This window comes from Pseudophryne corroboree, unplaced genomic scaffold, assembly GCF_028390025.1.
Source record: "Pseudophryne corroboree isolate aPseCor3 unplaced genomic scaffold, aPseCor3.hap2 scaffold_611, whole genome shotgun sequence".
In the NCBI taxonomy this organism is placed as follows: Eukaryota; Metazoa; Chordata; class Amphibia; order Anura; family Myobatrachidae; genus Pseudophryne; species Pseudophryne corroboree.
The window spans coordinates 85,745-99,781 of NW_026970207.1; the positions used below are offsets into that span (position 1 = coordinate 85,745).

Genomic DNA, 14,037 nt, shown 5'->3' on the forward strand with positions numbered 1-14,037 from the left:
TGTTACAGTGCCCAGCTGCTGCAAGAAATCAGCTTGAATGCTTCAGGGGCTGGGGCATGGCCAACATGAGCCCCACACCGAAGGAGGGTGGGGGTGTTTAATGCGAACTAGGGGTCATCCAAGCGCAGCAAAAGGCCGCCATGCCCTGCATACCCCTTTTCTCTTTTCATATGCAGATAAGGGTTCCAGCCAACTTTGGCCCACTGCTTGGATGACATCACCGTATGCAATTCCATCTTCTGCAGACCTTCCCCAAGGAATGCTTGTACTAGTTGTTGCATTTGGTTTGTTGTTTGGGGGTGCTTCAGTATTAGGCAGCCTTCTGCCCTCCCATGTTCATCTGAAAATATGTGTTCTCCCTGCAGTTGTTGTCCCCAGATGAGAGTTCCCTTGTGCTGCCTCAGTTGAATCTCCTTTACTTGACAAGGGAGGCATTTTGGATTTTTTCTTTGGGTACCCCTACACCTGATGGTCTGATTGAGAGCATCGAACTGAACAACATTGGCAGTCTCTGAAGATTTTATCTATTGATTTACCTAATATATTATTTATTGAATATCCATTTATTGTATGTTTAATAAATAAACAAAATTATTAGAAGTAGCTATTTTGGGAACAGCATTCCTCTTAGTATGAAACTGTATAATCCTGTTGTGTGTGTTCCTTTAAAGTTCTTTAGTAAAATCCACTAGTAATGATGAACATCAGATTTCTTCCTCCATCCTCTTTTTACACTTTCTCTTGGTTCTATATATATATATATTTTTTATTTTTTTATTTTTTTTCCCTCCTTCTCCCAAAAGGCCCCCCTCCCTCCCCCCCCCCCCTCCCTGTTTTAAATTTTTACATCTTTAAATCTTTAAATCTTCGAATCCTTAAATTGTCTGTTTAATAATTATTCTTTCTTCAATTCTTTTTGTTGTTTAAGCAGCAATGTAATTATTCCAGGGGTTAAAATAATGAAATATAGAAATAATATTAACAAAAATTAAAGGTAAAAATGAATTGATAGAATGATCCCATTAAAAGTAAATAAATAATATGGATGTTAAGCTGAGCGGGTTGGATTCGAACATGGGACTCGCTGCATAGAGTGCAGGTGATGTTTCCCCTGCGCCACAAGAGCTGCTTTAGTAGTGTGTTGGATTTATGTTACCCTAAAAGGTTTTATATAAGTAAATGGGGATCCTTAGTGCTGGGTCTCTGAATTATGTGTATGTGATTATAGAGATGAGGTATTGATTGAAAGATTAGAGGTTAATCTGTATATAGATTATATATTTTCTGTTATTTTTTAAACCACCTTGTTGCTTATTTTATTATTATTTTTAATCACCATGTTGCTTATTTTTATATTATGAAATGCCTTTATATGTGCAATTGCAATTAGAAAGTTGTTCCATATGTGAGTCATTACATGTATGCATCCAATTAGTACATGTATATATCCAATCAACTAATTAGTAATGCTATTGGTCCGGTGCATTTTAAAAAGAGCCTGCTAGGCTGCTGATGTATCCTCTGACGAAACCGCTCTTGGATAACAGCGGAGAAACGCGTAAGGAAGGTGACTACCAGACACTCTGATTGCTGAGATATAAGCCCATTCATTAACGAGCTACATCACGGCGGACGTCTGATGTAAAGACAGCGGTGAAGGGGAAAAAGCAATTTGAGACCGAGCAAAAGGAGGTCTCTACCCCACGGCAGGGAGGAATATCCCGACCGCGAGTGCCAATAAGATCCAGCCACGGTTAACGACTGAGGCAGCATAAGGAAACTCTCATCTGGGGACAACAACTGCAGGGAGAACACATATTTTCAGATGAACATGGGAGGGCAGAAGGCTGCCTAATACTGAAGCACCCCCAAACAACAAACCAAATGCAACAACTAGTGCAAGCATTCCTGGGGGAAGGCCTGCAGCAGATGGATTTGCATATGGTGATGTCATCCAAGCAGTGGGTCAAAGTTGGCGTCAACCCTCGTCTGCATATGAAAAGAGAAAAGGGGCGTGCAGGGCATGGCGGCCTTTTGCGGCGCTTGGATGACCCCTAGTTCACATTAAACACCTCCACCCTCCTTCGGTGTGGGGCTCATGTTGGCTATGCCCCAGCCCCTGAAGCATTCAAGCTGATTTCTTGCAGCAGCTGGGCACTGTAACAGCTCCAGAGCTGCTCTGTAAGGCAAGTAAAAGGGCGTGGGCCCTGCAGCACTACCTGTAGTTTGTATTGTGCGTTGGAAGGCACAAAGTAAGCAGACTGGAGAAGTCAGGATAGTGAGCAAGGGCATAGAAGGGAGTGGCTCAAGAAAAGAGAAGTGGAAACAGACAGCAAACTAGGCTGGAGAGAGACCTGAGACAAAGAGATCTATATTATACGAGAGCCGACCAGGGGAAACACAAATTATGCAGTCAAGTGTCCAACATTTGGGGAAACCGCAGGAGCAGCACACCCAGAGTGCAATGGGTGAGCCTTGCCCTGGGAGAAGCACCTTCATGATCATAGTATCTCACCTGGCAGGTAAGTAGGAGTTGGGCTAGAGCTGGGGAGGGTCGCTGCTCGGGCACCCCCCTGTCAAGTGAAGGAGATCCAACTGAGGCAGCACAAGGGAACTCTCGAAAGAAGAACAAGGCTAGAGGAAGATCTGAGATAAAGAAATCTGACTTTTACCAGAGCTGACCAGAGGAAAGCACAAACACAGTACCTCACTACCACAAATAATGCAGTCCAGTTTCCCACATTTGGGGAAATCACAGGGATCAGCATACCCAGAATGCAATGAATGAACCTCACCCTGGGAGAACAATCTTCATGACCATGGTATCTCCTATGCAAAATAAGTATGATTTGAGATAGGGCTGGGGAGGGCTGCTGCTCAGGCACATCTCTGTCAAGAATTTATAAAGTCTATACATATATATAACCAAATGTCAATATATATATATATATAGAACCCAGCGCTCCTATCAAAACTTATCTATTTCACCAATTTGTTGCTTATTTAATCTTTATACATCTATTAATTTTTACCATATATTATAAAATGCTGCTCCCATAGTTAGTACTGTTCTACCAATAATAAACCAAATTTTAAAGATAATCACACTTGTTATCAAGGGAGCGCAAAAAATAGAATATACAAGCTCTTTATTTTAAAAAAAATATATATAGACAGAAGAAACCCACATTCAACAAAATACAATGGAGTCAACATATATAGGCACCACTATCCATATCTAAATGTAATCAGTATCTATTTCATATTGCCCTTGATGACAACGGAATGTCTATTAAAGTGTCCAAAAAATCCTCCTGGATACAGCTGTTGTAATTAAATCGTTACTTTCCAATTGTAATTGATACATTAAATTCCTTCTTGTGGATGAACAGCAACAGTTGTAACCAACGCCTCTTATTTACTGCAGTTAAAGTTCATATGTAACTCACGTGAGTAATGAAAGAAAACAGGGGGAGAGCGCTGTGATGGTTGGTGAAACACAGCGGTATGCTACAACGTACCCACATTTGCATCCATGCATATATAGATGTAGGTGTGTGTACGTCGGTGTGCGTCCAGGTGTCAACGCGTGTATGTATAGATACAGGTGAGGGTACGTCTGTGTATGTCCAGGTGTCAGAATGTGTATGTATAGATGCAGGTGTGGGAACGTCAGTGTAGGTTCAGATGTCAGCGCGTGTATGTATAGATGCAGGTGCTTGTATGTCCAGATGTCAGTGCATGTATGTATAGATGCAAGTGTGGGTACGTCGGTGTATGTCCATTTGTCAGCGCGTGTATATATAGATGCAGGTGCTTGTATGTTGGTGTATGTCCAGGTGTCAGCGTGTGTATGTATAGATGCAGGTGTGGGAATGTTAGTGTATGTCCAGGTGTCAGGGTGTGTATGTATGGATATTAGGTGTGGGTACATCAGTGTATGTCCAGGTGTCAGCGCATGTATGTATAGATGCAGGATAATAATCACACAGCGTGCCCCCCACCAACCACAAACCTCCCCCACCCCCCTGTATGACATAAACACCGCTAATTACACTTACACACAATAATTTCAGTTTGCGACCAGGAGCCGGCAATGTATGTGCACCCAAATGAAGCCACTGTACATGCCCTGCAGGCTGCTATGTACTGCACAGGTGCAACAAATTTAAATGCCCTATCTTTAAAATGGGGCATATTTTACTAAATTAAAAAAACCTGTAACTTTCTGTAAAACCTTAACCCCAAAAGGCACTACACTAACATAGGGGTGTAGAGTTGGATCTTGATCCAAGGCACCAACAGGCTAAAGCTTTGACTGTTCCCAGGATGCCTTGCACCGCCTCCTCTATAACCCTGCCCAGTGACGTAACTAGACCTTTGTGGTCCCCATAGCAAAATTCTGAATGGGCCCACCAGCACTCAACAAGAATGAGTGGCGCTTGGGGTCAGAAAAGTAGAGGGGAAGGGGTCTGACAGAGTAGGGGGCAGGACATGAATGAATAGAAACTGAGGTGTCCATTATATAAAGAAATATAGGCCCTCATTCCGAGTTGATCGGTCGCAAGGCGAATTTAGCAGAGTTACACACGCTAAGCCGCCGCCTACTTCCGTGGCGCTCACCTGATTGGCTGTGCGCTGTCTGTGCTGTGACAGCGCATCGCACAGCTCGGTCCATTAGTTTCAATGGTGGGAACTTTGCCGTCAGCGGTGGGGTTACCCGCGGTCAGCCGCTGACCGGCGGGTGACCTCACCGCTAGCCGCTAAGTTCCCACCATTGAATATAATGGACGGAGCTGTGCGATGCGCTGTCACAGCACAGACAGCGCACAGCCAATCAGGTGAGCGCCACGGAAGTAGCGCTTCCTGATTGGCTGAAGGGACTTCAGTGACAGGAGTCACGTGGTGTCCCGGCATTCGGGGTAAGGGGTCTCATGTGTCAGCATGGGACCCCTTTCAGTCCGGTGGTCCGTGTGTCCGTTTTCTTTTTTTGCCAAGTACGTGGATGTATCTCTGGACGTGGATGTACCTCTGGACGCTGGAAGGTGAGTATAATTTTTTTCACAGGTACCCTCGGATCGTCGGAGACCGTGGCAGTCGGCGTGTCAACATAGGTAAGTATGAATGTGTCGGCAGTGTGTAATAAAGTTTTACTGTCACGGTGTCTGTGTCCTGTTTTTATTTGGGTATTTTTTCCCCAGTAGAACTACAGGTACCAGCGGGCCCGTTTTTCTCCCGCATGCTGGTACTTGTGGTTCTCCAAGTACCAGTATGCGGGGGAGGCTTGCTGGGACTTGTAGTTCTTCTGGAAAAAACAATATTCTTGTCATTTTACTCTAGGCTATCAGCCTCCCATCCGCAGCCATTGGATGGGGGGGACAGCCTCGGGCTTCACCCCTTGCCCTTGGGTGGCTGGGGACCCCTTGATTGAAGGGGTCCCCACTCCCCCAGGGTACCCCGGCCAGGGGTGACTAGTTGGATATTTAATGCCACGGCCGCAGGGCACTGCATAAAAGTGACCCCCGGCTGTGGCATTATCTGTCCAGCTAGTGGAGCCCGATGCTGGTGTAAAAAATACGGGGGACCCCTACTCTTTTTGTCCCCCGTATTTTTTGCACCAGCACCAGGCGCAGAGCCCGGTGCTGGTTTTAAAAATACGGGGGATCCCTGCCCAATTTTCCCCCCGCATTTTTGGAACCAGGACCAGCTCGAAGAGCCCGAGGCTGGTTATGCTTTGGAGGGGGGACCCCACGCCATTTTTTTTTCCGTGTTTTTTCCGTTTTTTCCCGTTTTTTTAATTCGCGGCAAAATACGTCAAATTGTCCGTTTTTCGCCCGCGGGACTGTCGAATCCGTTTTTCATTGAATATGGTGAATTCCGGCAGCCACCTGCCGGAATTCACATGTCGAATTGTGTCGAATTTAAAAACGGCCATAATTTGCCGCGATTCGCCGTGAATTGCATATACCCCAAAGTAGCTTTTATGTAACCTTTTTAAACCTATTAGCATAGACCGAATCTCATCGTGTGTATAGGCCTTTAGTTCAACAACAGCATGGGACCAGTTAGTGTGTTTTGACCACTGCACAGCACCTGGTGTTATATAGTAAGCACCACTATGGCATAGTATACAGCATTATGGGCCTGATATGAGTGTGACCAGCGGTGATGTGGAATGCAGTAGGAGGTGCTGTTTAGCAAGCACCACTTCTATATTCACCATGCAGTATATTGTGTGAATATAGAAGTGTTGGTTGTGTTATGTATTAGAGTAATTATTGCAGCTCCCAGCTAAAATTGCCACAATGTAATTTAGTGACAAGCTGCAGAGATTAACCCTTTCTGTGGCTGCTGCACAACCTCTATTCATATCGCTGAATTAAATTAGGGAGATGTTCTCACCCCGCGAGCAAGCGCAGGTATATGCCACACTTATGGTAACATTGGATTTGCAGATATTTTCTTGCAGGGGTGTTTCTAAACAATTTGGCTTCAAATGCGAGATTTAAAAATGCGTGCCCCCCGCCACCATTGGCATTAAAAATTGTGCCCCTCCCCCATATATATATATAAAAAAAACTATATTTGCATGAGCGCTCCGGACGGGATGGGGGGGCGTGACCTCGCAAAAATGGGTATGGTCTCCATAAAATGGGCGTAGCCTTTCAGGCAAAGACTACCTTACACCCCAGTTCTTGACCCTGCACCAACAGACCTCGGCCACCACAGGGAAAAAAGTACAGTCATTTCCACCATGTTAAGCCCCACACATTAATGCCCTTTGGAACATATTATGTCACTCACCACAATATCTGTGATACACTATGCCCTACAGTAAAGCTTCTAATTACTTTTACAAAAACTGCTCAATGCCAAGAGTTTCACGTGCTGGGTGTCATGCTCATTGCCAGGGGTTTCACTCTCTGGGTGTCATGCTCATTGCCAGGGGGAACGCAGTAGGAGGTGTTATATAGTAAGCACCACTATGGCATAGTATATAGCATTATATATATTGTGAGCACTGGTGATGTTGAGTGCAGTAGAGCTGCTGCTGGGTAATTACAATTGACTACAACCACCAATATATTCTGCTGCACTATATATATGCAAAGCTAATTCTGCTGGGTAATTACAATTGAATACAACCACCAATATATTCTGCTGCACTATATCTATATATGCAAGCTAATTCTGCTGGGTAATTACAATTGACTACAACCACCAATATATTCTGCTGCACTATATCTATATATGCAAAGCTAATTCTGCTGAGTAATTACAATTGACTACAACCACCATTATATTCTGCTGCACTATATCTATATATGCAATGCTAATTCTGCTGGGTAATGCAAATTGAAACATTATTGCATAGTATGTGATTTTGAAGTACTTTTTTAAAGTTTTGAATGATATAGACCCAGTTTAATCTTTGTGGAATGCCTGGTTGTTGTTTTTAAGGTAATTTATTGCCTGGCATTTGAGGGGGTGGGGGGTGGTTACAGATTTCAATTATTGGTTTCACTTGTAATAGTCTTCTACTTAAGTCCAATGGTGTAGGCTGTGCAAAGCCATTTGGCTGTGCATTTATTGATCTAAGCGTGCATTTTTATCAAAGCGTGATAAAATTGACACATAACAGCAGCGTTCAATCAGTATCAATTTATCTTCAGCTGATGTCGATTGTGAATTTACGTTTCTTCTCTTCTTGTCACCTACAGGTAATTACAATTGACTACAACCACCAATATATTCTGCTGCACTATATCTATATATGCAAAGCTAATTCTGCTGGGTAATGCAAATTGAAACATTATTGCATAGTATGCAATAATATAGTATGCATATAGCAGAGGATAGTTTCAATCTGCCTACCTCTGGGTTATGGGCCCAGAATGCTTTCATTGCAGTACTCTGCTGCACATGTAAGTGCAAGAAATCCTGAAGCACTCACTCATCATGGGAAAGTACCAATGTGTTTCTTCGTTGATTGATGGAAGAAACATCTTACAAAAACTCTCCAGATTATTGACTTTTAAAGTTTTTCTAGGAAACGTTCTAGATGAATGCTTATTAGCGTTTGTCAGAACATACGTTTGCAAAGTGTCTCTGTGGCGCAATCAGTTAGCGTGTTTGGTTATTAACCAAAAGGTTGGTGGTTCAATCCCACCCAGGGACGTAATTTACCTTGTTATCAGATTTTGGTGATCTTTAAGTAGACAAGTCAAAATTTCAAACCCCCTCTTATGGTGTAGGGTACCTGGCCTTCTCTGATGTAATCAGAGTTAGATTTGATTAAGTGATTTTATAAAAAAAAAACAGCTAGGAAGCACAATTTAGCAGTGGGTTGCAGAGAAAAAGAAATATGCTGGCAAAAAAATCCAATTGAGTGATTAAACAGCTCTTCATTTTCTGGCTTTATTTTTAAGCTAACAAATTTGTTCTCTGAAAAGTGTCCACAAAGCCAAGTATCTGATTAACACCTTTGTAGGGATGGTTTTTCACCTATTACTAAATTAAACTTGCTTCATTGGAAAGGCAGCAAGATGCATCGTCATTTCAATATCTACTGAAATAATACAGGTTGACACCAGGAAACATTAACGCCACTGCATCCTTGCTGCTTTCTCATGTGGAAGTCTGTTTAATGTGAAAATTAGCACACAGGTAAGGAATTAAGAAAATCTTTATTTAAGGGTGAAGATGTTTCTCACAAAATCGTTGCCCCAATGCATCATAGAAATTCAAGCTGGAAAGATGATTTTAATATATCACTTGTACATTTTGTATTGCTCTTCTGGTGACAATGTAGTTTGTTTTTGTCAATTACCATTTTAATAATAGGGTAAAGAAAATTAAGTGGATTTTTGAAAGAAAACAATACTGTCAATATACTATTAAACAAATTAAAATGGTAAAAGTTATTGTACTTTAAGTAAAAATAAAAGAGCTAAAATATCAATCCCAATTTTGGATTACTTTAATTAAAAAAAAATGCATATAGCAGAGGATAGTTTCAATCTGCCTACCTCTGGGTTATCGGCCCAGCATGCTTCCATTGCAGTACTCTGCTGCACATGTAAGTGCAAGAGATCCTGAAGCACTCACTCATCATGGGAAAGTACCAATGTGTTTCTTCGTTGGTTGATGAAAGAAACATCTTACAAAAACTCTCCAGATTATTGACTTTTTTAAGTTTTTCTAGGAAACGTTCTAGATGAATGCTTATTAGCCTTTGTCAGTATGTACTTTTTGCAAAGTGTCTCTGTGGCGCAATCGGTTAGTGTGTTCGGCTATTAACCAAAAGGTTGGTGTTTCAATCCCACCAAGGGACGTAATTGACCTTGTGATCAGATTTTGGTGATATTTAAGTCGACAAGTCAAAATTTCATACCCCCTGTTATGGTGTGGGTACCTGGCCTTCCCTGATGTAATCAGAGTTAGATTTGATTCAGTGATTTTATAAAAACAGCTAGGAAGCACAATTTAGCAGTGGGTTGCAGAGAAAAAAAATATGCTGGCAGAAAAATCCAATTGAGTGATTAAACAGCTCTTCATTTTCTGGCTTTATTTTTATGCTAACAAATTTGTTCTCTGAAAAGTGTCCACAAAGCCAAGTCTCTGATTAACACCTTTGTAAGGATGGTTTTTCACCTATTACTAAATTAAACTTGCTTCATTGGAAAGGCAGCAAGATGCATCCTCATTTCAATGTCTACTGAAATAATACAGGTTGACACCAGGAAACATTAACGCCACTGCATCCTTGCTGCTTTCTCATGTGGAAGTCTGTTTAATGTGAAAACAAGGTGATATCTAATTAGCACACAGGTAAGGAATTAAGAAAATCTTTATTTAAGGGTGAAGATGTTTCTCACAAAATCGTTGCCCCAATGCATCATTGAAATTCAACCTGGAAAGATGATTTTAATATATCACTTGTACATTTTGTATTGCTCTTCTGGTGACAATGTAGTTTGTTTTTGTCAATTACCATTTTAATAATAGGGTAAAGAAAATTAAGTGGATTTTTGAAATAAAACAATACTGTCAATATACTATTAAAACAAATTAAAATTGTAAAAGTTATTGTACTTTAAGTAAAAATAAAAGAGCAAAAATATCAATCCCAGTTTTGGATTACTTTAATTAACAAAAAAAATGCATATAGCAAAGGATAGTTTCAATCTACCTACCTCTGGGTTATGGGCCCAGCATGCTTCCATTGCAGTACTCTGCTGCACATGTAAGTGCAAGAGATCCTGAAGCACTCACTCATCATGGGAAAGTACCAATGTGTTTCTTCGTTGGTTGATGGAAGAAACATCTTACAAAAACTCTCCAGATTATTGACTTTTTAAAGTTTTTCTAGGAAACGTTCTAGATGAATGCTTATTAGCCTTTGTCAGTACGTACTTTTTGCAAAGTGTATCTGTGGCGCAATCGGTTAGTGTGTTCGGCTATTAACCAAAAGGTTGGTAGTTCAATCCCACCCAGGGACGTAATTGACCTTGTGATCAGATTTTGGTGATATTTAAGTCGACAAGTCAAAATTTCAAACCCCCTGTTATGGTGTGGGTAGCTGGCCTTCCCTGATGTAATCAGAGTTAGATCTGATTCCGTGATTTTATAAAAACAGCTAGGAAGCACAATTTAGCAGTGGGTTGCAGAGAAAAAAAATATGCTGGCAGAAAAATCCAATTGAGTGATTAAACAGCTCTTCATTTTCTGGCTTTATTTTTATGCTAACAAATTTGTTCTCTGAAAAGTGTCCACAAAGCCAAGTCTCTGATTAACACCTTTGTAAGGATGGTTTTTCACCTATTACTAAATTAAACTTGCTTCATTGGAAAGGCAGCAAGATGCATCCTCATTTCAATGTCTACTGAAATAATACAGGTTGACACCAGGAAACATTAACGCCACTGCATCCTTGCTGCTTTCTCATGTGGAAGTCTGTTTAATGTGAAAACAAGGTGATATCTAATTAGCACACAGGTAAGGAATTAAGAAAATCTTTATTTAAGGGTGAAGATGTTTCTCACAAAATCGTTGCCCCAATGCATCATTGAAATTCAACCTGGAAAGATGATTTTAATATATCACTTGTACATTTTGTATTGCTCTTCTGGTGACAATGTAGTTTGTTTTTGTCAATTACCATTTTAATAATAGGGTAAAGAAAATTAAGTGGATTTTTGAAAGAAAACAATACTGTCAATATACTATTAAACAAATTAAAATGGTAAAAGTTATTGTACTTTAAGTAAAAATAAAAGAGCTAAAATATCAATCCCAATTTTGGATTACTTTAATTAAAAAAAAATGCATATAGCAGAGGATAGTTTCTATCTGCCTACCTCTGGGTTATCGGCCCAGCATGCTTCCATTGCAGTACTCTGCTGCACATGTAAGTGCAAGAGATCCTGAAGCACTCACTCATCATGGGAAAGTACCAATGTGTTTCTTCGTTGGTTGATGGAAGAAACATTTTACAAAAACTCTCCAGATTATTGACTTTTTTAAGTTTTTCTAGGAAACGTTCTAGATGAATGCTTATTAGCCTTTGTCAGTATGTACTTTTTGCAAAGTGTCTCTGTGGCGCAATCGGTTAGTGTGTTTGGCTATTAACCAAAAGGTTGGTGGTTCAATCCCACCCAGGGACGTAATTGACCTTGTGATCAGATTTTGGTGATATTTAAGTCGACAAGTCAAAATTTCAAACCCCCTGTTATGGTGTGGGTACCTGGCCTTCCCTGATGTAATCAGAGTTAGATTTGATTCAGTGATTTTATAAAAACAGCTAGGAAGCACAATTTAGCAGTGGGTTGCAGAGAAAAAAAATATGCTGGCAGAAAAATCCAATTGAGTGATTAAACAGCTCTTCATTTTCTGGCTTTATTTTTATGCTAACAAATTTGTTCTCTGAAAAGTGTCCACAAAGCCAAGTCTCTGATTAACACCTTTGTAAGGATGGTTTTTCACCTATTACTAAATTAAACTTGTTTCATTGGAAAGGCAGCAAGATGCATCCTCATTTCAATGTCTACTGAAATAATACAGGTTGACACCAGGAAACATTAACGCCACTGCATCCTTGCTGCTTTCTCATGTTGAAGTCTGTTTAATGCGAAAACAAGGTGATATCTAATTAGCACACAGGTAAGGAATTAAGAAAATCTTTATTTAAGGGTGAAGATGTTTCTCACAAAATCGTTGCCCCAATGCATCATTGAAATTCAAGCTGGAAAGATGATTTTAATATATCACTTGTACATTTTGTATTGCTCTTCTGGTGACAATGTAGTTTGTTTTTGTCAATTACCATTTTAATAATAGGGTAAAGAAAATTAAGTGGATTTTTGAAAGAAAACAATACTGTCAATATACTATTAAAACAAATTAAAATGGTAAAAGTTATTGTACTTTAAGTAAAAATAAAAGAGCCAAAATATCAATCCCAGTTTTGAATTACTTTAATTAACAAAAAAAAATTGCATATAGCAGAGGATAGTTTCAATCTGCCTACCTCTGGGTTATGGGCCCAGCATGCTTCCGTTGCTGTACTCTGCTGCACATGTAAGTGCAAGAGATCCTGAAGCACTCACTCATCATGGGAAAGTACCAATGTGTTTCTTCGTTGGTTGATGGAAGAAACATTTTACAAAAACTCTCCAGATTATTGACTTTTTAAAGTTTTTCTAGGAAAAGTTCTAGATGAATGCTTATTAGCCTTTGTCAGTATGTACTTTTTGCAAAGTGTCTCTGTGGCGCAATCGGTTAGTGTGTTCGGCTATTAACCAAAAGGTTGGTGGTTCAATCCCACCCAGGGACGTAATTGACCTTGTGATCAGATTTTGGTGATATTTAAGTCGACAAGTCAAAATTTCAAACCCCCTGTTATGGTGTGGGTACCTGGCCTTCCCTGATGTAATCAGAGTTAGATTTGATTCAGTGATTTTATAAAAACAGCTAGGAAGCACAATTTAGCAGTGGGTTGCAGAGAAAAAAAATATGCTGGCAGAAAAATCCAATTGAGTGATTAAACAGCTCTTCATTTTCTGGCTTTATTTTTATGCTAACAAATTTGTTCTCTGAAAAGTGTCCACAAAGCCAAGTCTCTGATTAACACCTTTGTAAGGATGGTTTTTCACCTATTACTAAATTAAACTTGTTTCATTGGAAAGGCAGCAAGATGCATCCTCATTTCAATGTCTACTGAAATAATACAGGTTGACACCAGGAAACATTAACGCCACTGCATCCTTGCTGCTTTCTCATGTTGAAGTCTGTTTAATGCGAAAACAAGGTGATATCTAATTAGCACACAGGTAAGGAATTAAGAAAATCTTTATTTAAGGGTGAAGATGTTTCTCACAAAATCGTTGCCCCAATGCATCATTGAAATTCAAGCTGGAAAGATGATTTTAATATATCACTTGTACATTTTGTATTGCTCTTCTGGTGACAATGTAGTTTGTTTTTGTCAATTACCATTTTAATAATAGGGTAAAGAAAATTAAGTGGATTTTTGAAAGAAAACAATACTGTCAATATACTATTAAAACAAATTAAAATGGTAAAAGTTATTGTACTTTAAGTAAAAATAAAAGAGCCAAAATATCAATCCCAGTTTTGAATTACTTTAATTAACAAAAAAAATTGCATATAGCAGAGGATAGTTTCAATCTGCCTACCTCTGGGTTATGGGCCCAGCATGCTTCCGTTGCTGTACTCTGCTGCACATGTAAGTGCAAGAGATCCTGAAGCACTCACTCATCATGGGAAAGTACCAATGTGTTTCTTCGTTGGTTGATGGAAGAAACATCTTACAAAAACTCTCCAGATTATTGACTTTTTAAAGTTTTTCTAGGAAACGTTCTAGATGAATGCTTATTAGCCTTTGTCAGTATGTACTTTTTGCAAAGTGTCTCTGTGGCGCAATTGGTTAGTGTGTACGGCTATTAACCAAAAGGTTGGTGGTTAAATCCTACCCAGGGACGTAATTGACCTTGTGATCAGATTTTGGTGATATTT

At 40.0% G+C, this 14,037-nt stretch overlaps 3 non-coding genes and 1 pseudogene across 3 annotated transcripts; 2 read left to right on the plus strand and 2 right to left on the minus strand.

Annotated features, from left to right (window-relative positions):
- Nucleotides 1–2,388: 2,388 nt before the first annotated feature.
- On the minus strand, nt 2,389–2,530 carry LOC135035736 (U1 spliceosomal RNA; annotated as a pseudogene).
- A 152-nt stretch (nt 2,531–2,682) lies between these two features.
- On the minus strand, nt 2,683–2,846 carry LOC135035781 (U1 spliceosomal RNA). Its single transcript, XR_010230743.1, has one exon. It is a non-coding gene; the product is annotated as a U1 spliceosomal RNA (small nuclear RNA).
- Nucleotides 2,847–8,105: 5,259 nt separating this feature from the next.
- Nucleotides 8,106–8,179, plus strand: TRNAN-AUU (transfer RNA asparagine (anticodon AUU)). Its single transcript has one exon. It is a non-coding gene; the product is annotated as a tRNA-Asn (tRNA).
- A 3,413-nt stretch (nt 8,180–11,592) lies between these two features.
- Nucleotides 11,593–11,666, plus strand: TRNAN-AUU (transfer RNA asparagine (anticodon AUU)). Its single transcript has one exon. It is a non-coding gene; the product is annotated as a tRNA-Asn (tRNA).
- The last annotated feature ends 2,371 nt before the right edge of the window (nt 11,667–14,037 follow it).